The sequence below is a fragment of the Cibotium barometz genome, chromosome 22, assembly GCF_041138505.1.
Source record: "Cibotium barometz isolate CiBa-2024 chromosome 22, ASM4113850v1, whole genome shotgun sequence".
Taxonomy (NCBI): Eukaryota; Viridiplantae; Streptophyta; class Polypodiopsida; order Cyatheales; family Cibotiaceae; genus Cibotium; species Cibotium barometz.
Window position 1 is genome coordinate 32,850,909 of NC_141067.1, and position 25,287 is coordinate 32,876,195.

Sequence of the window (25,287 nt, forward strand, 5' to 3'; positions counted from 1 at the left end):
GGGGTCATTTGTGGGGTGTGATATGCTCTGTGTGTGTGTGTGTGTGTGTGTGTGTGAGAGAGAGAGAGAGAGAGAGAGAGAAAGAGAGAGATTCAGCGATAGTCACTCAGGTTAGCATGGAGAATAGTGGCTTGATGGGGCGGCCACGATAGGTCGAGGGAGAGAGAAAGACCTAGGAGACGGGCTTTGTATGGGGCACGTGGAGGTGCAAGCCAAGAAAAGTAGGCAGCCAAGAATAGATGGGGGATTGGAGGGACGTGGCCCAGTATATCGCAGAAATAAGGGAGCTCTAAGGTTTAGGGGCTAACTTTTAAGTGCCTTGATCACTCAAAATTGTAAGGGTACTTAAGAGCATTTGAGTAAATAGTACACCTTCACAATAGTGAGTGCTTGAAAATAATGTTTTCTTCAACTAATCAAAATAAATGTAACTGAGATTTAGCATTAAAAATTAGATAAATACATAGATTATAACTAAAATGTATGATTTTTTAGCCTTCAAAATAAAGGCAATTCAAATTGTAACCAAGATTTTAAATTTTCAACCAAGCAAAATACGCTGCAAACTAGGTTTCTAGGAAAAGGGCATATATTTGGCTTGCCTTGAACTCATGAGTTGACTACAGCATAGCCCACTTATGTGCAATACCTTTCTTGCATTAAATGCAAAAAAAGGTTCACATTCCCACCAATTTTAAGGTTCACATTAAAATTGGTGGGAATACCTTTTTGCATTAAATGCAAAAAAAGGTTCACATTCCCACCAATTTTAAGGTTCTCTAAGTTGGCATAGTTGGGAAACAATCATAATTAATTGGCATATTTTCAACAAACGTACGGTGCCCATTGGAAATGGTTGTAAAATGGTTGGTGTATGAATTTTCACGAAATGCCTACTGATGTCAAGATATCTCCTTTTTACTAGTAATAGATTATGCATTAGTCCATGTGTTACACTCAATTTTGAGCACCATGTCAAATTCACTCAATGTTCGATACTAATTTTCAGTATCAAATCCACTCACTTTTGAGTACTATTTCCAATTTATGTTTCCTTTATGATACTTATTTGAGATGGGCCCTCTACCTTTATTCTCTCTTTCATGCTTGTTCCCTTTTAGTACTTCATAGCTCTCTCTCTCTCTCTCTCTCTCTCTCATGTTGCTTAATTGAGATTGGCCCCTCTTCCTTTATTCTCTCGTTCAAGCTTGTATTTCACCTTTAATGCTTGTGATCCACCTTTTCCCTTTTAGTATTTCACATCTCTCTCTCTCTCTCTCTCTCTCTCTCTCTCTCTCTCTCTCTCTCTCTCTCTTATGTTGCTTATTTGAGATGGGCCCCTCTTCCTTTATTCTCTCTTTCACACTTGTAATTCACCTTTAATGCTTGTGATTTACATTTTCCCTTTTAATATTTCACATCTCTCTCTCTCTCTCTCTCTCTCTCTCTCTCTCTCTCTCTCTCTCTCTCTCTCTCTCTCTCTCTCTGGGTGTGCGCGCACGCGCGCATGCCCATATACACACACATAGGGGGCAGTTGTGACTTTCCTCTTGTTAAGGATGAATATACTTATAATGCTTGTCGGTAATGCCAAGAGTATTGGAGATAGGAAACAACTTCATGGGCAGGGGTGTTGCTTTTTGAACTTTGAACAACTCGGTGGAAAATGTAACACTGGCAAGTCCACATCTTGACAACAAATTTTAGACTTGTAACAAAAGAGGTTATGCGTGATGGTGCTTTGGTTACACTCACTACAAATCTAGTATTTGTTGATCTATGATCCTCTAGCCAAGCACCATCATGTTTACCCTCTCTTGATTACAACCCACTTTGACCACCATCATGTGTGCCCTTTCTTGATTACAACCCACTTGACCATCCACCACCATGTGTGCCCTTTCTTGATTATAACCCATGTTCATAGTAGTTACACAAAAGCTACCCATCAACACATTTGGTAAGGGTGTTTGGTTTCCTAGTAAGAGATCGCAGGTTTAAACCCTATTTGTTGGTTGCCTAGTAAGAGATCGCAGGTTTAAACCCTATTTGTTGGTAGCATTATTTTGAGGTGTGTAACATATATATATATATATTACATGTATGTATGTATGTATGTATGTATGGTGGTGTGTGTGTGCGTATTTCAAAGTACACTTCCATTTCAAATTTCTTTTTATTTTGAAATAAAAAAAAGTCACCCATCAACGAAGAGCTTTATGGCAACTACCATCACTCAATAAAATCGGCTTTATAAAAAAACGATGTACAAAAAATAAATACCTTGAAAGCTTAAGGTGGCACACATATTCAATGTTATCCATCTAAAAAGTGCAAAATAAAGTGCATTTTTTATATGAAGGACAATGCACTACCCCAATCACTTAACATTTTTCTTTTTTTGGTTTGGGAGCCCAATATACTATGAGATTTGAGGGAGATTCCATTGCCTCTTCCGAGAGGGCTTTTGTCCCCCACTCTCCAGTATTATGGACTTCCTAGACCAGAGGTGCCTCTACTTAAGATGGGTAGACACCTGAGGATCCTCTTCAGAGACCCCAAGCCTCAAGTGCCTCCCCTTTCTTGGCAAGCATCTTGATAAGCGACTATTACTAGCTTCTTCATCAAAGATGGAGGGGACAGGAGCACCGTTGATGCACCCGCTAGAAGCATCCCGTAAAGACAGACCAAGGAGTCACATGGGAGCGAGCAGCAATACTACAGCGCGCCAAGCATCCCCTATGCCCACAGTGACATTTGGTCTACAGATCCAAATCCAAGACATCCTATAACAACACCAGGCTACTTCCACTTAGCCATCTGAACTCGGTGGACCTAGGCAGACTCTTGGCAACTGCCCTTGATTGCTCCAAGGGGATTGATGGTTCTACCTGAGCAATTGTTGAGATATTGAGCTCAGCTAGTGCTACAGATATTAATGACCTACCAAGGTGATAGCTTCCGCACTTACGCCACTGGCACAATTGGTGAGATTACGGTCCATATGCTACCAGTTTATGACAGGCTATGTGGCACCCGTATTTGGATTATGAGAGTATCGCTTAGTTATAGTGCCAGCTCATATAGTCTTGTTCACACTATGGATCGACCATTGTATGCTATAGTAGGAGAGTACTTTCCCTTATAGTATATATTCTTATCACTTTTTATGTATGGTTGTAGAGAAGAGAGGGAGATAGAAGAAAATTCAGCTATGCTTGTGGGTGTGTGTTTGCAAGGAACTCAAGATATCCGTCTCCCCTATATTCTCTTTATGGTATCAGAGCTCCGGTGGTGAAGAGCGGTTCTCTCTACCGTGCAATATAGTGCTCATAGAGTACTACCGATCAACAAATGTGTTGAGAAGCACAATGTCCATCCGAGGACCCGACCCGATTAGTGCATGAAGGCTTATCCCTTGCGGGAGAGCTCACATACACGAACCACCACATTGACGATTCAACCATTCAACACCTCAATCAATCTCTCAATCCCTTAAACCCACTATACTAATCAAGAGAACAAGCAATGCATGGCAATCTCTTAATTCCATTCAAACATTCATTAAATCTTAGCTTTCCCTAATGCCAGCAAACCCATAAGAGTGCATCTACTATCCCACAAGCTCAAGCAAGCATAGAATGTAACATTCACAAACCCACAAGCTCATAGAGAGAGTCTATCCATGAATAACTCATTGCCAATGAAGTGGGCAAGAGCTTGCATCAATGGAGACTACACACACACACTACAAGCATGCATACACAAGAGAAAGAAAGAAGCATTCAACTAATCATAGATTAATCTACTTAAATGATGCTAAAACAGATTAAGAGAAAGAAGTGGAGCTATACTCATTGGAGCTTGATGCTCATTAGAGTACAATAGAGAGTGTTAGAGAGTTGCCATAGCTTGAGAGCTCAAGAGCTTCACTCAATAGCTTATGAGAATGGCCAAAAACGTCCTCTTTCTTTAGCTAACATCTCTTTTATAGAGATGTCACTAACCCTAACCCTAGGCCTCTTTCACACATGGGCGGACAACCCCATAAGTGAGCCTTGCTTAATACACTTAGAACTCTCATTTAGAACCCACATTGGCCTAAAACGATTTACATTGCACTTTGGCACAAAAATATGAAAAAATTATGTGCGTCTTTATGTTCCCATGGCTACAATCCCGCTCTCTCGCATTAATTGCTTCCGGCCTCCTTCCATAATCCGTGTTCCCGTGACTATTCCCGTGGAACATTCCCCCCTTCCTAAATCGCGCACGTCCTCGGGCACGGTAGAAACAAAAGCTGCAAAAAACAATGGAAGACAAGTAAAGCTATTTATTGAAAAAAAACTAGCAATGACAATCTTACACGTGAGCACGCAAGTGAAAGGCCGATTAGAGTTTTAAAGAGTGCTAAAAGAAGTGAGTAAAGACTAGTCAAAGTGAGACTAAGTGGTAGATAGTGCTATGCAAAGGCAAGTGTGCTTGTACACCGCAGGTTATGACCGCAGTCTCAATGTCCTACAAGTGTTTAAGTTATTCCTAAGTGGCAACCCTACTCCTAAATATAAGCAATGGTGATTGGACCTTTCTTTCTTTCTTTCTTTTGTGTGTGTGTGTGTGTGTATGTGTGTGTGTAAAGAGCAGAAGATTAAAGAGAATTATTATTTTTAGCTTGATAAAGAGGAAGGTTCCATCCCAATGAGACCCAAGCAATGGCCAAGAGACCTCCGCCAAGAGAATCTAAAGGCCGCTAAGTATCTCAAAGGCGACAGACCCTTTTTTTTGTTTTTGACATAAGGAGTACCCCATGAAGATGAGGGCATCGGTCTCGAGGGCCCATAATGTACCCCAGAGTCCTACCAGCATCTATCAAGGTGATAGAGTCCTTGAAGGTCTTCTTCTTAATCTTTTGGACGTCAGTGTTCACCCCATGGAAACCAAGGCATCGGCCCCAAGGTGCTAAGACAACACAAGGTCCTACCAAGCATTCCACATGGCCGTAGACACGTCATGTTTTGATTCACTTATATATATTTTTTAGGGCATGAGTTTCTACTTCGAGAGAATAAGAACTTGGCATACTCCGTTGGCATATATCTTACACCATCTTCAAATAGAAATACCTTCTACTAAGTCCTCTAAGAATCTAGAAATCACTCACCACATAGTAATAACTAATTTAAAACTTAAACCAGCCAACTGTGTGTGAACATGCAAACAATATATGCAAAAGTGAAAAGCACATAAAGAACAAAAGATTATGATTTGAATACACCTGTTGTAGTGCTCGTTGATGTTGTACGTTTGCATTGATGCATTGCTGATGTGCAGATTGCTTCTCTTTGCTCTTTGTAGGCATTGCATGTCTCCCCCCTTCCTAATTTGTGTGCACGGTAGGTGGACTATTGGGGCGCATTTGTATGCTCTTGTTTAGCTGAGATCTCTACAAAATGTCTTATTAACAAACAAGAAAAGAAAAGAAAAGAATAAAATTTGTTATTGGTGCCAATCACCGAATATAGCCAAGGGGAAAAACCCAGTGGGAGAAAAGTGCCCTGGCTTGTTGATCATATTGTGGAGTTGATGAGCTTACCCTTGCATTGGTGGTGGATCCGTGTCCACTTCTGCTGGAAAGATGGTATCAATCACTTCAGGATGCAAGGACAACCCTGTACAAAAGTCGGCCTTTGGAGAAGGTGGTAGAGGAAGGAGTGCTTCCTCGCTAAAATATGGCATTGGTTTTATGGGAAGGTTAAGCAGACAATTCCGATTTTGGAATTGCTCAATATAGGTACTCATAGTGATCCAAAATTGACATGCTGAGGCTGGGGGAAGAAGGGCTTGCAAGATAGGTGGTTGCAAGTCATTTATGCATGTATCCCTCCATTGTTGTGCTTGAACCTCCTCAGGTAATCTACGTTGATTTGGTCCTCGGTCTGGTACTCTCACATCAAGAAGATTATGGCGTTGGTGGGGTGTAATTCCCATAATTTGTTTCATTAAGCCCGTGCCATATCGTCGAAAGTAAGAGCGGCATAGCCAACAAATGTGTGAAGCTTCTCCTAATAATACAAGTCATGCACACTCTTGACAATGTGGAAATGGATGATGCTGTTGATAGAATAAAGTGACAAAGTGATGCCCACAGCAAATTTCACCTAAGGGAGCATAAAAGAACCTAGAATGAGTTTGAAAAGGAGGAGCACTATAACCCCCGCGATGTTCAGGTTGAGTACTATCAGGGTCAATGCATGGTGGACATGTATCTCGCCAAGTATCCATCAGGAGGTATCTGGGCATAGAACAATGAAATTTAGAAACTTCAAACTTTATACACTCATATCCATCATTACAATCCCTATCAAAAACAATGTAGATAAGATCATCTCAAAAAGAACACAATCCTGTAAAGGCATAAGGAACCACATTAGTAAAAGTGAGACTATTCAAACACTGATCTACCAAAGAGCTTCAATTGTAGTGTTAATGCCTTACCTTTGGTTTTGGGTATGTCCTTCTTAAGAGGTGGGAAGGATAGCAATTGTCGAGGAATTTGAGCAAGATAAGAGGATTTAGGCAGTGAAGTGCTAGAATCTATGCTCAAAAGAGACTCATGTAAAGTTGGATTTGTCTTAGGTACATAAGTTGATGGTGGAATTGTGTAACAAGGAGTAGTTGGGACAACTCGTGATTCAATACATGTTTGGGACAGGTCAACACAAGTAGATTTGTAGGTGCTATTTCAACCACCTATCCTATCTTGAAGAGGTTGTGTTGATTTCCTTTGCACCCATTGATATGAAAAACCAAGAGTGGCTTTTGGAATCTTATTGATACACTCTTCTGGCTCTAGCAAACCATGGCATTTGGGAAGCCATAGTGCTGTTGCACCCTCATAATAGCCTTGTGCTTTAAGAACATGCTTTGGGACCCAATGAGTAACAATCTAAGGCTTAGGCTTGGAAAATATATGCTTTTTAGGAGGTTTAGCAACTAGGCTAGATGGTACAAGTTTGTACGCATCTTTGGGTAGCCAAATTGACAATTCCTTCTTGCCTGGCCTTCTTTGAGCAGTGACTAGAGTAGTTGGAACATGCCAGCCATGGCCCTCATTTGAGGACTCATCGATTATCCACATCATTTGTCTTGGAGCTTGAAGAGCAGATGTTGAAATTGGGTTGTGTAAGGTAGAACTACCCCCCTTTTGACATGATAAAACTTGTGGAGCAGCAGATCCCAAGATGCAATCAGAATCAATTTGCAATTTGTATTGTCTATTCTTCCAATCTAATGAACAATTGGTAGCACTTAACCACGATCGACCAAGAACAACCTCTACCACTGCCTTGGACTTACTAGCCACATAAAAGGGAACAATTGGTAGCACTTAACCACGATCGACCAAGAACAACCTCTACCACTGCCTTGGACTTACTAGCCACATAAAAGGGAACTGACATTTGGTGATCCTGAATGGACATCATAATGACACATTTTCCCTCTATAGGGTTATCTTCTCACCTGAGAAGCTTCGTAAGTCAATAGGAATGTGAACAAGTGTTGGTTGTCCTAAGGCTACCCATGTGTCAAATGAGAGAACATTATAATCTGCACCAGAGTCAATTAAGGTAGAGACAAAGTAGGTAGTCTCATGAAGATGAAGACACACGTGAATATTGAAAGGATCGACATATTGTTCATCAGTAGCCAACTGTAAGGTCAACACAGAAGCCTTGCGACGCTCCTTGGCTTTTGCAACTCTAGCTTTAGCTTCTTCTTGAGCCTGACGTTTAAGTAGGTCATGTGCTTCTTTCCGTGTGTGGGCAGCATGCATTTGTTGAAGCATGGCTTCAGTTAATGGTTCATTGTATTTCTTGAGACAACTTCCATTAATGAAGTTAGGCATTTTCTCACCTTCTAGTGTCTCTAAACGCACTGCACCACTAGGAGTAAGCTCATTAATCACAAACGGTCCTAAGCCACGTTTCTTGAGCTTTCGCTTATGCTTCTTAAGTGTGTACAAGAGCACAAGGTCCCCTTTTTTGAATCGGCCAATTGTTACATTTCGATCATACCATTGCTTTTGTCTCCTCTTCTCGGCATACATCCCCATTACCGCTAATAAGCGGGTCTCATCAAGATTTTCCAATTCATCAATGCGTTGAGAAAGCTCATGACCAGTCCAGTCCAATTGTTTAGCAACTCGTAGAGTAGGTACAAGAAATTCAATGGGAAGAATTGCATCTAGCCCAAAAGCAAGCTCAAATGGGGTTGTGCCCACAGATGTTTTATAGGCTGTTCTATATGCCCAAAGAACTGAGTGCAACTTTTGCTCCCAATCAGTTCTATGTCCCTCAACAATCTTTGTGAGTGTGCTGTGCAGAGAATCTTGTTAGTACTCTCAGCTTGACCATTGGTCTGGGGATGATAGGGTGCAAAACGCTTGTGAATTACCAGAAATTCTTGAAGTAAAAACTCTATGACCTCATTCACAAAGTGCACACCTTGATCACTAATGATTTCAATACGTAAGCCATAGCGTGTAAACACGTACTCATACAAGAACTTGGCTATGGTTCTGGCATCATTTTTTATTGTAGCCTTTGCCTCTACCCATTTGGTCAAATAGTCAGTTGCGACTATAATATATTTGGCATGCGTGTGACGAGCTGGAGGTTTAATGGGACCGACAAAATCAATATCCCATTTGGCAAAAGCACGTGTGCTTAACATAGGCCGCAATGGCATATTGTCCTTTGTGATGGGAGGTTTGGCCCTTTGACAATTGTCACAATGTTTTACATATTCTTTGGCATCCATTTATAAGGTTGGCCACCACCAAAAGCCTAGACCACCTAATCAACTTAGCTGTGGTATTGCCCGAAAAGTGTCCACTCCCAACACCTGCATGTGCATGAGTCAAGATTTTCAAGTAGTCAGCTTCACATACACACATGCGCAAGTTTCCATCCTTGCCCCTCTTGTAGAGTTGGCCCTCTATCAGCATATATTTGGCCGCTTTAACTTCAATAGCATGCTTTTGATATTTAGGAATTGTTCGATCAGTATGACCATGCTGAAGATAGTCCAAAATATACTTACTCCAACTTGGTGTAGTTGAAATTTGGAATAATGTGACATTATGAATTGGTTGTTGATTATGACATGAAGCATAGTTACGAACAAATTTTTCAGCATCCGCATACATGGTAGGCCACCATTGCCCATCCTGAGTTATACGTCGCACACAAGTAGTAGCTGATGCATGGATTCCACCAATACCCTCGTGTGCCCATTCCAAGATCTCCTCATATTGGTTAGGGTTAGGTATAAGCCGCAACACTCCATCATTACCCTGACGATATAATCTCCCTGATATTAACTTGAATGGTCACCATAGGTCCACATTAGGACCCGCTAGTTGTATTTGCCCACTTGTCAAAATTTCTAAGATGGGTTCAGACCATTTAGGAGCTGTCTCTACAAGGAAAAGTCACCCATCAACGAAGAGCTTTATGGCAACTACCATCACTCAATAAAATCGGCTTTATAAAAAAACTATGTATAAAAAATAAATACCTTGAAAGCTTAAGGTGGCACACATATTCAATGTTATCCATCTAAAAAGTGCAAAATAAAGTGCATTTTTTATATGAAGGACAATGCACTACCCCAATCACTTAACATTTTTCTTTTTTTGGTTTGGGAGCCTAATATACTATGAGATTTGAGGGAGATTCCATTGCCTCTTCCGAGAGGGCTTTTGTCCCCCACTCTCAAGTATTATGGACTTCCTAGACCAGAGGTGCCTCTACTTAAGATGGGTAGACACCTGAGGATCCTCTTCAGAGACCCCAAGCCTCAAAGTGCCTCCCCTTTCTTGGCAAGCATCTTGATAAGCGACTATTACTAGCTTCTTCATCAAAGATGGAGGGGACAGGAGCACCGTTGATGCACCCGCTAGAAGCATCCCGTAAAGACAGACCAAGGAGTCACATGGGAGCGAGCAGCAATACTACAGCGCGCCAAGCATCCCCTATGCCCACAGTGACATTTGGTCTACAGATCCAAATCCAAGACATCCTATAACAACACCAGGCTACTTCCACTTAGCCATCTGAACTCGGTGGACCTAGGCAGACTCTTGGCAACTGCCCTTGATTGCTCCATGGGGATTGATGGTTCTACCTGAGCAATTGTTGAGATATTGAGCTCAGCTAGTGCTACAGATATTAATGACCTACCAAGGTGATAGCTTCCGCACTTACGCCACTGCCACAATTGGTGAGATTACGGTCCATATGCTACCAGTTTATGATAGGCTATGTGACACCCGTATTTGGATTATGAGAGTATCGCTTAGTTATAGTGCCAGCTCATATAGTCCTGTTCACACTATGGATCGACCATTGTATGCTATAGTAGGAGAGTACTTTCCCTTATAGTATATATTCTTATCACTTTTTATGTATGGTTGTAGAGAAGAGAGGGAGATAGAAGAAAATTCAGCTATGCTTGTGGGTGTGTGTTTGCAAGGAACTCAAGATATCCGTCTCCCCTATATTCTCTTTATGGTATCAGAGCTCCGGTGAAGAGCGGTTCTCTCTACCGTGCAATATAGTGCTCATAGAGTACTACTGGTCCTCGGTCTGGTACTCTCACATCAAGAAGGTTATGGCGTTGGTGGGGTGTAATTCCCATAATTTGTTTCATTAAGCCCGTGCCATATCGTCGAAAGTAAGAGCGGCATAGCCAACAAATGTGTGAAGCTTCTCCTAATAATACAAGTCATGCACACTCTTGACAATGTGGAAATGGATGATGCTGTTGATAGAATAAAGTGACAAAGTGATGCCCACAGCAAATTTCACCTAAGGGAGCATAAAAGAACCTAGAATGAGTTTGAAAAGGAGGAGCACTATAACCCCCGCGATGTTCAGGTTGAGTACTATCAGGGTCAATGCATGGTGGACATGTATCTCGCCAAGTATCCATCAGGAGGTATCTGGGCATAGAACAATGAAATTTAGAAACTTCAAACTTTATACACTCATATCCATCATTACAATCCCTATCAAAAACAATGTAGATAAGATCATCTCAAAAAGAACACAATCCTGTAAAGGCATAAGGAACCACATTAGTAAAAGTGAGACTATTCAAACACTGATCTACCAAAGAGCTTCAATTGTAGTGTTAATGCCTTACCTTTGGTTTTGGGTATGTCCTTCTTAAGAGGTGGGAAGGATAGCAATTGTCGAGGAATTTGAGCAAGATAAGAGGATTTAGGCAGTGAAGTGCTAGAATCTATGCTCAAAAGAGACTCATGTAAAGTTGGATTTGTCTTAGGTACATAAGTTGATGGTGGAATTGTGTAACAAGGAGTAGTTGGGACAACTCGTGATTCAATACATGTTTGGGACAGGTCAACACAAGTAGATTTGTAGGTGCTATTTCAACCACCTATCCTATCTTAAAGAGGTTGTGTTGATTTCCTTTGCACCCATTGATATGAAAAACCAAGAGTGGCTTTTGGAATCTTATTGATACACTCTTCTGGCTCTAGCAAACCATGGCATTTGGGAAGCCATAGTGCTGTTGCACCCTCATAATAGCCTTGTGCTTTAAGAACATGCTTTGGGACCCAATGAGTAACAATCTAAGGCTTAGGCTTGGAAAATATATGCTTTTTAGGAGGTTTAGCAACTAGGCTAGATGGTACAAGTTTGTACGCATCTTTGGGTAGCCAAATTGACAATTCCTTCTTGCCTGGCCTTCTTTGAGCAGTGACTAGAGTAGTTGGAACATGCCAGCCATGGCCCTCATTTGAGGACTCATCGATTATCCACATCATTTGTCTTGGAGCTTGAAGAGCAGATGTTGAAATTGGGTTGTGTAAGGTAGAACTACCCCCCTTTTGACATGATAAAACTTGTGGAGCAGCAGATCCCAAGATGCAATCAGAATCAATTTGCAATTTGTATTGTCTATTCTTCCAATCTAATGAACAATTGGTAGCACTTAACCACGATCGACCAAGAACAACCTCTACCACTGCCTTGGACTTACTAGCCACATAAAAGGGAACAATTGGTAGCACTTAACCACGATCGACCAAGAACAACCTCTACCACTGCCTTGGACTTACTAGCCACATAAAAGGGAACTGACATTTGGTGATCCTGAATGGACATCATAATGACACATTTTCCCTCTATAGGGTTATCTTCTCACCTGAGAAGCTTCGTAAGTCAATAGGAATGTGAACAAGTGTTGGTTGTCCTAAGGCTACCCATGTGTCAAATGAGAGAACATTATAATCTGCACCAGAGTCAATTAAGGTAGAGACAAAGTAGGTAGTCTCATGAAGATGAAGACACACGTGAATATTGAAAGGATCGACATATTGTTCATCAGTAGCCAACTGTAAGGTCAACACAGAAGCCTTGCGACGCTCCTTGGCTTTTGCAACTCTAGCTTTAGCTTCTTCTTGAGCCTGACGTTTAAGTAGGTCATGTGCTTCTTTCCGTGTGTGGGCAGCATGCATTTGTTGAAGCATGGCTTCAGTTAATGGTTCATTGTATTTCTTGAGACAACTTCCATTAATGAAGTTAGGCATTTTCTCACCTTCTAGTGTCTCTAAACGCACTGCACCACTAGGAGTAAGCTCATTAATCACAAACGGTCCTAAGCCACGTTTCTTGAGCTTTCGCTTATGCTTCTTAAGTGTGTACAAGAGCACAAGGTCCCCTTTTTTGAATCGGCCAGTTGTTACATTTCGATCATACCATTGCTTTTGTCTCCTCTTCTCGGCATACATCCCCATTACCGCTAATAAGCGGGTCTCATCAAGATTTTCCAATTCATCAATGCGTTGAGAAAGCTCATGACTAGTCCAGTCCAATTGTTTAGCAACTCGTAGAGTAGGTACAAGAAATTCAATGGGAAGAATTGCATCTAGCCCAAAAGCAAGCTCAAATGGGGTTGTGCCCACAGATGTTTTATAGGCTGTTCTATATGCCCAAAGAACTGAGTGCAACTTTTGCTCCCAATCAGTTCTATGTCCCTCAACAATCTTTGTGAGTGTGCTGTGCAGAGAATCTTGTTAGTACTCTCAGCTTGACCATTGGTCTGGGGATGATAGGGTGCAAAACGCTTGTGAATTACCAGAAATTCTTGAAGTAAAAACTCTATGACCTCATTCACAAAGTGCACACCTTGATCACTAATGATTTCAATACGTAAGCCATAGCGTGTAAACACGTACTCATACAAGAACTTGGCTATGGTTCTGGCATCATTTTTTATTGTAGCCTTTGCCTCTACCCATTTGGTCAAATAGTCAGTTGCGACTATAATATATTTGGCATGCGTGTGACGAGCTGGAGGTTTAATGGGACCGACAAAATCAATATCCCATTTGGCAAAAGCACGTGTGCTTAACATAGGCCGCAATGGCATATTGTCCTTTGTGATGGGAGGTCTGGCCCTTTGACAATTGTCACAATGTTTTACATATTCTTTGGCATCCATTTATAAGGTTGGCCACCACCAAAAGCCTAGACCACCTAATCAACTTAGCTGTGGTATTGCCCGAAAAGTGTCCACTCCCAACACCTGCATGTGCATGAGTCAAGATTTTCAAGTAGTCAGCTTCACATACACACATGTGCAAGTTGCCATCCTTGCCCCTCTTGTAGAGTTGGCCCTCTATCAGCATATATTTGGCCGCTTTAACTTCAATAGCATGCTTTTGATATTTAGGAATTGTTCGATCAGTATGACCATGCTGAAGATAGTCCACAATATACTTACTCCAACTTGGTGTAGTTGAAATTTGGAATAATGTGACATTATGAATTGGTTGTTGATTATGACATGAAGCATAGTTACGAACAAATTTTTCAGCATCCGCATACATGGTAGGCCACCATTGCCCATCCTGAGTTATACGTCGCACACAAGTAGTAGCTGATGCATGGATTCCACCAATACCCTCGTGTGCCCATTCCAAGATCTCCTCATATTGGTTAGGGTTAGGTATAAGCCGCAACACTCCATCATTACCCTGACGATATAATCTCCCTGATATTAACTTGAATGGTCACCATAGGTCCACATTAGGACCCGCTAGTTGTATTTGCCCACTTGTCAAAATTTCTAAGATGGGTTCAGACCATTTAGGAGCTGTCTCTACAAGGAAAAGTCACCCATCAACGAAGAGCTTTATGGCAACTACCATCACTCAATAAAATCGGCTTTATAAAAAAACTATGTATAAAAAATAAATACCTTGAAAGCTTAAGGTGGCACACATATTCAATGTTATCCATCTAAAAAGTGCAAAATAAAGTGCATTTTTTATATGAAGGACAATGCACTACCCCAATCACTTAACATTTTTCTTTTTTTGGTTTGGGAGCCTAATATACTATGAGATTTGAGGGAGATTCCATTGCCTCTTCCGAGAGGGCTTTTGTCCCCCACTCTCAAGTATTATGGACTTCCTAGACCAGAGGTGCCTCTACTTAAGATGGGTAGACACCTGAGGATCCTCTTCAGAGACCCCAAGCCTCAAAGTGCCTCCCCTTTCTTGGCAAGCATCTTGATAAGCGACTATTACTAGCTTCTTCATCAAAGATGGAGGGGACAGGAGCACCGTTGATGCACCCGCTAGAAGCATCCCGTAAAGACAGACCAAGGAGTCACATGGGAGCGAGCAGCAATACTACAGCGCGCCAAGCATCCCCTATGCCCACAGTGACATTTGGTCTACAGATCCAAATCCAAGACATCCTATAACAACACCAGGCTACTTCCACTTAGCCATCTGAACTCGGTGGACCTAGGCAGACTCTTGGCAACTGCCCTTGATTGCTCCATGGGGATTGATGGTTCTACCTGAGCAATTGTTGAGATATTGAGCTCAGCTAGTGCTACAGATATTAATGACCTACCAAGGTGATAGCTTCCGCACTTACGCCACTGCCACAATTGGTGAGATTACGGTCCATATGCTACCAGTTTATGATAGGCTATGTGACACCCGTATTTGGATTATGAGAGTATCGCTTAGTTATAGTGCCAGCTCATATAGTCCTGTTCACACTATGGATCGACCATTGTATGCTATAGTAGGAGAGTACTTTCCCTTATAGTATATATTCTTATCACTTTTTATGTATGGTTGTAGAGAAGAGAGGGAGATAGAAGAAAATTCAGCTATGCTTGTGGGTGTGTGTTTGCAAGGAACTCAAGATATCCGTCTCCCCTATATTCTCTTTATGGTATCAGAGCTCCGGTGAAGAGCGGTTCTCTCTACCGTGCAATATAGTGCTCATAGAGTACTACTGGTCCTCGGTCTGGTACTCTCACATCAAGAAGGTTATGGCGTTGGTGGGGTGTAATTCCCATAATTTGTTTCATTAAGCCCGTGCCATATCGTCGAAAGTAAGAGCGGCATAGCCAACAAATGTGTGAAGCTTCTCCTAATAATACAAGTCATGCACACTCTTGACAATGTGGAAATGGATGATGCTGTTGATAGAATAAAGTGACAAAGTGATGCCCACAGCAAATTTCACCTAAGGGAGCATAAAAGAACCTAGAATGAGTTTGAAAAGGAGGAGCACTATAACCCCCGCGATGTTCAGGTTGAGTACTATCAGGGTCAATGCATGGTGGACATGTATCTCGCCAAGTATCCATCAGGAGGTATCTGGGCATAGAACAATGAAATTTAGAAACTTCAAACTTTATACACTCATATCCATCATTACAATCCCTATCAAAAACAATGTAGATAAGATCATCTCAAAAAGAACACAATCCTGTAAAGGCATAAGGAACCACATTAGTAAAAGTGAGACTATTCAAACACTGATCTACCAAAGAGCTTCAATTGTAGTGTTAATGCCTTACCTTTGGTTTTGGGTATGTCCTTCTTAAGAGGTGGGAAGGATAGCAATTGTCGAGGAATTTGAGCAAGATAAGAGGATTTAGGCAGTGAAGTGCTAGAATCTATGCTCAAAAGAGACTCATGTAAAGTTGGATTTGTCTTAGGTACATAAGTTGATGGTGGAATTGTGTAACAAGGAGTAGTTGGGACAACTCGTGATTCAATACATGTTTGGGACAGGTCAACACAAGTAGATTTGTAGGTGCTATTTCAACCACCTATCCTATCTTAAAGAGGTTGTGTTGATTTCCTTTGCACCCATTGATATGAAAAACCAAGAGTGGCTTTTGGAATCTTATTGATACACTCTTCTGGCTCTAGCAAACCATGGCATTTGGGAAGCCATAGTGCTGTTGCACCCTCATAATAGCCTTGTGCTTTAAGAACATGCTTTGGGACCCAATGAGTAACAATCTAAGGCTTAGGCTTGGAAAATATATGCTTTTTAGGAGGTTTAGCAACTAGGCTAGATGGTACAAGTTTGTACGCATCTTTGGGTAGCCAAATTGACAATTCCTTCTTGCCTGGCCTTCTTTGAGCAGTGACTAGAGTAGTTGGAACATGCCAGCCATGGCCCTCATTTGAGGACTCATCGATTATCCACATCATTTGTCTTGGAGCTTGAAGAGCAGATGTTGAAATTGGGTTGTGTAAGGTAGAACTACCCCCCTTTTGACATGATAAAACTTGTGGAGCAGCAGATCCCAAGATGCAATCAGAATCAATTTGCAATTTGTATTGTCTATTCTTCCAATCTAATGAACAATTGGTAGCACTTAACCACGATCGACCAAGAACAACCTCTACCACTGCCTTGGACTTACTAGCCACATAAAAGGGAACAATTGGTAGCACTTAACCACGATCGACCAAGAACAACCTCTACCACTGCCTTGGACTTACTAGCCACATAAAAGGGAACTGACATTTGGTGATCCTGAATGGACATCATAATGACACATTTTCCCTCTATAGGGTTATCTTCTCACCTGAGAAGCTTCGTAAGTCAATAGGAATGTGAACAAGTGTTGGTTGTCCTAAGGCTACCCATGTGTCAAATGAGAGAACATTATAATCTGCACCAGAGTCAATTAAGGTAGAGACAAAGTAGGTAGTCTCATGAAGATGAAGACACACGTGAATATTGAAAGGATCGACATATTGTTCATCAGTAGCCAACTGTAAGGTCAACACAGAAGCCTTGCGACGCTCCTTGGCTTTTGCAACTCTAGCTTTAGCTTCTTCTTGAGCCTGACGTTTAAGTAGGTCATGTGCTTCTTTCCGTGTGTGGGCAGCATGCATTTGTTGAAGCATGGCTTCAGTTAATGGTTCATTGTATTTCTTGAGACAACTTCCATTAATGAAGTTAGGCATTTTCTCACCTTCTAGTGTCTCTAAACGCACTGCACCACTAGGAGTAAGCTCATTAATCACAAACGGTCCTAAGCCACGTTTCTTGAGCTTTCGCTTATGCTTCTTAAGTGTGTACAAGAGCACAAGGTCCCCTTTTTTGAATCGGCCAGTTGTTACATTTCGATCATACCATTGCTTTTGTCTCCTCTTCTCGGCATACATCCCCATTACCGCTAATAAGCGGGTCTCATCAAGATTTTCCAATTCATCAATGCGTTGAGAAAGCTCATGACTAGTCCAGTCCAATTGTTTAGCAACTCGTAGAGTAGGTACAAGAAATTCAATGGGAAGAATTGCATCTAGCCCAAAAGCAAGCTCAAATGGGGTTGTGCCCACAGATGTTTTATAGGCTGTTCTATATGCCCAAAGAACTGAGTGCAACTTTTGCTCCCAATCAGTTCTATGTCCCTCAACAATCTTTGTGAGTGTGCTGTGCAGAGAATCTTGTTAGTACTCTCAGCTTGACCATTGGTCTGGGGATGATAGGGTGCAAAACGCTTGTGAATTACCAGAAATTCTTGAAGTAAAAACTCTATGACCTCATTCACAAAGTGCACACCTTGATCACTAATGATTTCAATACGTAAGCCATAGCGTGTAAACACGTACTCATACAAGAACTTGGCTATGGTTCTGGCATCATTTTTTATTGTAGCCTTTGCCTCTACCCATTTGGTCAAATAGTCAGTTGCGACTATAATATATTTGGCATGCGTGTGACGAGCTGGAGGTTTAATGGGACCGACAAAATCAATATCCCATTTGGCAAAAGCACGTGTGCTTAACATAGGCCGCAATGGCATATTGTCCTTTGTGATGGGAGGTCTGGCCCTTTGACAATTGTCACAATGTTTTACATATTCTTTGGCATCCATTTATAAGGTTGGCCACCACCAAAAGCCTAGACCACCTAATCAACTTAGCTGTGGTATTGCCCGAAAAGTGTCCACTCCCAACACCTGCATGTGCATGAGTCAAGATTTTCAAGTAGTCAGCTTCACATACACACATGTGCAAGTTGCCATCCTTGCCCCTCTTGTAGAGTTGGCCCTCTATCAGCATATATTTGGCCGCTTTAACTTCAATAGCATGCTTTTGATATTTAGGAATTGTTCGATCAGTATGACCATGCTGAAGATAGTCCACAATATACTTACTCCAACTTGGTGTAGTTGAAATTTGGAATAATGTGACATTATGAATTGGTTGTTGATTATGACATGAAGCATAGTTACGAACAAATTTTTCAGCATCCGCATACATGGTAGGCCACCATTGCCCATCCTGAGTTATACGTCGCACACAAGTAGTAGCTGATGCATGGATTCCACCAATACCCTCGTGTGCCCATTCCAAGATCTCCTCATATTGGTTAGGGTTAGGTATAAGCCGCAACACTCCATCATTACCCTGACGATATAATCTCCCTGATATTAACTTGAATGGTCACCATAGGTCCACATTAGGACCCGCTAGTTGTATTTGCCCACTTGTCAAAATTTCTAAGATGGGTTCAGACCATTTAGGAGCTGTCTCTACAAGGAAAAGTCACCCATCAACGAAGAGCTTTATGGCAACTACCATCACTCAATAAAATCGGCTTTATAAAAAAACTATGTATAAAAAATAAATACCTTGAAAGCTTAAGGTGGCACACATATTCAATGTTATCCATCTAAAAAGTGCAAAATAAAGTGCATTTTTTATATGAAGGACAATGCACTACCCCAATCACTTAACATTTTTCTTTTTTTGGTTTGGGAGCCTAATATACTATGAGATTTGAGGGAGATTCCATTGCCTCTTCCGAGAGGGCTTTTGTCCCCCACTCTCAAGTATTATGGACTTCCTAGACCAGAGGTGCCTCTACTTAAGATGGGTAGACACCTGAGGATCCTCTTCAGAGACCCCAAGCCTCAAAGTGCCTCCCCTTTCTTGGCAAGCATCTTGATAAGCGACTATTACTAGCTTCTTCATCAAAGATGGAGGGGACAGGAGCACCGTTGATGCACCCGCTAGAAGCATCCCGTAAAGACAGACCAAGGAGTCACATGGGAGCGAGCAGCAATACTACAGCGCGCCAAGCATCCCCTATGCCCACAGTGACATTTGGTCTACAGATCCAAATCCAAGACATCCTATAACAACACCAGGCTACTTCCACTTAGCCATCTGAACTCGGTGGACCTAGGCAGACTCTTGGCAACTGCCCTTGATTGCTCCATGGGGATTGATGGTTCTACCTGAGCAATTGTTGAGATATTGAGCTCAGCTAGTGCTACAGATATTAATGACCTACCAAGGTGATAGCTTCCGCACTTACGCCACTGCCACAATTGGTGAGATTACGGTCCATATGCTACCAGTTTATGATAGGCTATGTGACACCCGTATTTGGATTATGAGAGTATCGCTTAGTTATAGTGCCAGCTCATATAGTCCTGTTCACACTATGGATCGACCATTGTATGCTATAGTAGGAGAGTACTTTCCCTTATAGTATATATTCTTATCACTTTTTATGTATGGTTGTAGAGAAGAGAGGGAGATAGAAGAAAATTCAGCTATGCTTGTGGGTGTGTGTTTGCAAGGAACTCAAGATATCCGTCTCCCCTATATTCTCTTTATGGTATCAGAGCTCCGGTGAAGAGCGGTTCTCTCTACCGTGCAATATAGTGCTCATAGAGTACTACTGGTCCTCGGTCTGGTACTCTCACATCAAGAAGGTTATGGCGTTGGTGGGGTGTAATTCCCATAATTTGTTTCATTAAGCCCGTGCCATATCGTCGAAAGTAAGAGCGGCATAGCCAACAAATGTGTGAAGCTTCTCCTAATAATACAAGTCATGCACACTCTTGACAATGTGGAAATGGATGATGCTGTTGATAGAATAAAGTGACAAAGTGATGCCCACAGCAAATTTCACCTAAGGGAGCATAAAAGAACCTAGAATGAGTTTGAAAAGGAGGAGCACTATAACCCCCGCGATGTTCAGGTTGAGTACTATCAGGGTCAATGCATGGTGGACATGTATCTCGCCAAGTATCCATCAGGAGGTATCTGGGCATAGAACAATGAAATTTAGAAACTTCAAACTTTATACACTCATATCCATCATTACAATCCCTATCAAAAACAATGTAGATAAGATCATCTCAAAAAGAACACAATCCTGTAAAGGCATAAGGAACCACATTAGTAAAAGTGAGACTATTCAAACACTGATCTACCAAAGAGCTTCAATTGTAGTGTTAATGCCTTACCTTTGGTTTTGGGTATGTCCTTCTTAAGAGGTGGGAAGGATAGCAATTGTCGAGGAATTTGAGCAAGATAAGAGGATTTAGGCAGTGAAGTGCTAGAATCTATGCTCAAAAGAGACTCATGTAAAGTTGGATTTGTCTTAGGTACATAAGTTGATGGTGGAATTGTGTAACAAGGAGTAGTTGGGACAACTCGTGATTCAATACATGTTTGGGGAAGGTCAACACAAGTAGATTTGTAGGTGCTATTACAACCACCTATCCTATCTTGAAGAGGTTGTGTTGATTTCCTTTGCACCCATTGATATGAAAAACCAAGAGTGGCTTTTGGAAGCTTATTGATACACTCTTCTGGCTCTAGCAAACCATGGCATTTGGGAAGCCATAGTGCTGTTGCACCCTCATAATAGCCTTGTGCTTTAAGAAAATGCTTTGGGACCCAATGAGTAACAATCTAAGGTTTAGGCTTGGAAAATATATGCTTTTTAGGAGGTTTAGCAACTAGGCTAGATGGTACAAGTTTGTACGCATCTTTGGGTAGCCAAATTGACAATTCCTTCTTGCCTGGCCTTCTTTGAGCAGTGACTAGAGTAGTTGGAACATGCCAGCCATGGCCCTCATTTGAGGACTCATCGATTATCCACATCATTTGTCTTGGAGCTTGAAGAGCAGATGTTGAAATTGGGTTGTGTAAGGTAGAACTACCCCCCTTTTGACATGATAAAACTTGTGGAGCAGCAGATCCCAAGATGCAATCAGAATCAATTTGCAATTTGTATTGTCTATTCTTCCAATCTAATGAACAATTGGTAGCACTTAACCACGATCGACCAAGAACAACCTCTACCACTGCCTTGGACTTACTAGCCACATAAAAGGGAACTGACATCTGGTGATCCTGAATGGACATCATAATGACACATTTTCCCTCTATAGGGTTATCTTCTCACCTGAGAAGCTTCGTAAGTCAATAGGAATGTGAACAAGTGTTGGTTGTCCTAAGGCTACCCATGTGTCAAATGAGAGAACATTATAATCTGCACCAGAGTCAATTAAGGTAGAGACAAAGTAGGTAGTCTCATGAAGATGAAGACACACGTGAATATTGAAAGGATCGACATATTGTTCATCAGTAGCCAACTGTAAGGTCAACACAGAAGCCTTGCGACGCTCCTTGGCTTTTGCAACTCTAGCTTTAGCTTCTTCTTGAGCCTGACGTTTAAGTAGGTCATGTGCTTCTTTCCATGTGTGGGCAGCATGCATTTGTTGAAGCATGGCTTCAGTTAATGGTTCATTGTATTTCTTGAGACAACTTCCATTAATGAAGTTAGGCATTTTCTCACCTTCTAGTGTCTCTAAACGCACTGCACCACTAGGAGTAAGCTCATTAATCACAAACGGTCCTAAGCCACGTTTCTTGAGCTTTCGCTTATGCTTCTTAAGTGTGTACAAGAGCACAAGGTCCCCTTTTTTGAATCGGCCAGTTGTTACATTTCGATCATACCATTGCTTTTGTCTCCTCTTCTCGGCATACATCCCCATTACCGCCAATAAGCGGGTCTCATCAAGATTTTCCAATTCATCAATGCGTTGAGAAAGCTCATGACCAGTCCAGTCCAATTGTTTAGCAACTCGTAGAGTAGGTACAAGAAATTCAATGGGAAGAATTGCATCTAGCCCAAAAGCAAGCTCAAATGGGGTTGTGCCCACAGATGTTTTATAGGCTGTTCTATATGCCCAAAGAACTGAGTGCAACTTTTGCTCCCAATCAGTTCTATGTCCCTCAACAATCTTTGTGAGTGTGCTGTGCAGAGAATCTTGTTAGTACTCTCAGCTTGACCATTGGTCTGGGGATGATAGGGTGTAGAACGCTTGTGAATTACTAGAAATTCTTGAAGTAAAAACTCTATGACCTCATTCACAAAGTGCACACCTTGATCACTAACGATTTCAATACGTAAGCCATAGCGTGTAAACACGTACTCATACAAGAACTTGGCTATGGTTCTGGCATCATTTTTTATTGTAGCCTTTGCCCCTACCCATTTGGTCAAATAGTCAGTTGCGACTATAATATATTCAGCATGCGTGTGACGAGCTGGAGGTTTAATGGGACCGACAAAATCAATACCCCATTTGGCAAAAGCACGTGTGCTTAACATAGGCCGCAATGGCATATTGTCCTTTGTGATGGGAGGTTTGGCCCTTTGACAATCGTCACAATGTTTTACATATTCTTTGGCATCCATTTATAAGGTTGGCCACCACCAAAGCCTAGTCCACCTAATCAACTTAGCTGTGGTATTGCCCGAAAAGTGTCCACCCCCAACACCTGCATGTGCATGAGTCAAGATTTTCAAGTAGTCAGCTTCACATACACACATGCGCAAGTTGCCATCCTTGCCCCTCTTGTAGAGTTGGCCCTCTATCAGCATATATTTGGCCGCTTCAACTTCAATAGCATGCTTTCGATATTTAGGAATTGTTCGATCAGTATGACCATGCTGAAGATAGTCCACAATATACTTACTCCAACTTGGTGTAGTTGAAATTTGGAATAATGTGACATTATGAATTGGTTGTTGATTATGACATGAAGCATAGTTACGAACAAATTTTTCAGCATCCGCATACATGGTAGGCCACCATTGCCCATCCTGAGTTATACGTCGCACACAAGTAGTAGCTGATGCATGGATTCCACCAATACCCTCATGTGCCCATTCCAAGATCTCCTCATATTGGTCAGGGTTAGGTATAAGCCGCAACACTCCATCATTACCCTGACGATATAATCTCCCTGAGATTAACTTGAATGGTCACCATAGGTCCACATTAGGACCCGCTAGTTGTATCTGCCCACTTGTCAAAATTTCTAAGATGGGTTCAGACCATTTAGGAGCTGTCTCTACAAGGAAAAGTGTTGAATCTAACATATCATCATCCACACCCAAATGAGCTTCTCCAGAGGTGATTCGAGACAAATGATCTGCCCTAAGATGAGTTGTTCCTTTTCGGACTGCCACTTCAAAATCAAACTCAAGAAGGATGACAAACCACCTAACAATCCTTCCAGCTGCACAAGGCTTATTCACCAAATATAGCAGTGCTTGATGGTCCACAAAAAATATAAATTTGTTTGCCAAGGTAATGGCGAAACTTTTTCACTGCATATATCATGGACAAACCTTCTCTTTCTGTTGTGGTATAATTCTTCTCAGCATTGTTCAACTGTCGACTCGCATATGAGATTGGGAAATCTTTATTATGTTCTCCCAATTGAGCCAAAATACATCCAATTGCAAAGTTTGAAGCATCAATATGGACATGAAAGATTTGGTTCCAATCTGGTGCCCGTAAGATGGGTGTAGACACTAATGCTTGCTTCAACTTTTCAAAGGATTCCTCACACTCGTTCAGTCTAATTAAGCTTTACAAGAAGAGCATATAATGGTCTGGCTAGGACAGCATACATGTAGATGAATCGACGATAATAGCCACAATGTCCCATGAATATTTGTACCCCTTTAGGGTTGATAGGCTGAGGTAATGAGATGATGACATCAATTTTATCCATATCTGTTGAAATCCCATTACGAGAAACAATATGGTCCAAAATTTTCCCTTGTCTTACCATGAATTTGCACTTGTCAGGATTCAAGCATATACGATAAACTTGACACTTTTGAAACACAAGTCTAAGGTGTTCTATATGATCATCACACTCTTGTGAGTGAATACATAAATCATCCATGAAGATCTCAAGAAATAGCCTAAGGTACTCCTTGAATACATGACTCATTAACCGCCACTGAAAGGTTGTAGGTGCATTTGTTAGACCAAATGGCATAACACGATAGGCAAAGATGCTATCTTCAGTAGCAAAGGCTGTCTTGTGTTGATCCTTTGGATCAATTGACACTTGATTGTAATCGGAGAATCCATCCAAGAAACTATATGCCTTTTTCCCTGTAACTCGTTCTTCCAAAACATGATCCATGATTGGAAGTGGGTAATGATCATGTACAGTAGCTGCATTTACCTTCTTGAGGTTTACACATACTCGAAGTTTTCCATTTTTCTTGGGCACCACTACAATAGGGGAGACCCATTCAGTGTGTTCAATCTCATAGATAAATTTTACCTCTAAGAGCTTGTCTATTTCTTCTTTTATCTTTCGTGCAAAATTCTCATTGTAAGTATAAGGACGTTGCTTGTATGCTGACATATGCTTGGATCAGCTCCTTTGAGGTCTTTATAACTCCAAGCAAAAACATCGCGATACTCCTTTATTGTATGAATTAATAACTTCTCCTCATCTAAGGACAAGTCTGTGGCAATCCACACGTATCGAGGCTCTTTTCCTGGCTCAGTGATATCAAATTTTTTTGCATCTTCTGGACCATCATATGAAACCCCTGGCATGCTTGGCTTTTGTCGCATGGGCTGTGAAGAACAATCTTTCGATCTTGAAGAGTGTACTGTGTGAAGTTGGGGGGAACATTGAGACCTTGTTCTTGTCCACTTGAGTCATCACTAATTGAAGACCATGCGGTTTTGAGCTCTCTTTTGCAATCTTGCATCAGAGTTTTTCGTTCAACCTTTATCTTTGCACTTCCGACACTCTCTTTTGAATCTGTTTGAGACTTGAGTTTT